This window comes from Carlito syrichta, unplaced genomic scaffold (genome assembly GCF_000164805.1).
Source record: "Carlito syrichta isolate Samal-C Ts95f unplaced genomic scaffold, Tarsius_syrichta-2.0.1 Scaffold315570, whole genome shotgun sequence".
Classification (NCBI taxonomy): domain Eukaryota; kingdom Metazoa; phylum Chordata; class Mammalia; order Primates; family Tarsiidae; genus Carlito; species Carlito syrichta.
The window spans coordinates 348,565-349,893 of record NW_007259666.1 but is presented as its reverse complement, the minus strand read 5'-3'; positions in this window follow the sequence as shown (position 1 = coordinate 349,893).

The following is a 1,329-nucleotide window of genomic DNA, read 5'->3' as shown; positions in this document are numbered from 1 at the left end:
GCCATCTCTATGTCCTTTATGGTGAAATGTCTTCACATTTATTTTTACCTATTTTCTAATTGAATTGTTTTTCTAATTGAGTGTTTTTATTTGTTCTCCATATTAGTATTTTGATAATTATGTAGTTTGCAAATCCTTTCTCCCTATTGGTGTTTCCATCCTTTGAACAGGATCTTTTACATAAGAAACATATTTTTAATTTTGATTAAGTTTAATTCATTGATTTTTTTTTAGTTTATAAAAAGTGTTGCTGTCAAGTCTAATAACTCTTGGCCTAGTCCCAAATCTCTTACATTTTCTCATATTTTTTTTTCTAGTAGTTGTATTATTTTGTTTTAAATTTGTATGTATGGTTTAGGTTGTGGTTCATTTTTTAAATATCTAATTGGATATCTATGGCTATCTAATTGCTCCCAAATCATCTGTTGAAAAGGTTATCTTTCCTCCATTTAATTTCCTTTGCATCTTTATCAATAACCAGTTAGGCATTTTGTGGGTCTATTTCTGGTTCTTAGTTCTATTCTATTAACTTACGTGTCTATACCTTTGTAAACCACACTGTCTTGATTACTATTCCTATATAATAAATCTTGAAATGGAGTAAACTGATTCCTCCTGTTTTAATCTTTTTAAAAAGTCTTCAGCTGTTCCAGTTCCTTTGACATCTCATACAAATTTTAGCATACTCTTGTCTATATTTATAAAAATTTCTGTTAGAATTTTGGTAGGAATTGCGTTAAGCATGTATGTCAATAAGCTGGCATATCTATTTGTTTACTTAGATCTTTGACATATTTTATCAGCATGTTGTAGTTTTTAGCATATAAATACTGTATATGTTGATTTGTTAGATAGATTTGTAGCTAAGTATTCCATTTTCTCCAGTTTTCATATTTATCACTAGTATATACAGTAGATGATTGATTTTTGTATGTTTATCTTATATTCTGTGAACTTACTGAAATCTCTTAGTTGTCAGGTTTTTATTTTTGTAGACTCTTTCCTTCTGAATGCTGAAAGAAAATAAATGTCAACCTAGTATTCTATATCCAATGAAATATTCTTCAAGATTGAAAGCAGGCTGGACGGGGTGACTTACACCTATAATCCCAGCACACTGGGAGGTAGAGGTGAGAGGAGTACCTGAGCCCAGGTGTTTGAGACCGACCAGCTTGGGCAATTTGGTGAGACCCTGTCTCTACAAAAAAATAAAAAAATTTAGCCAGATGTGGTGGTACATACCTGTTATTCCACCTACTTGGAAAACTGAGGTGGAAGGACAGCCTGAGCCTATCGGGTTGAGGCAGCGATAGCCGTGAGGTGCCATTG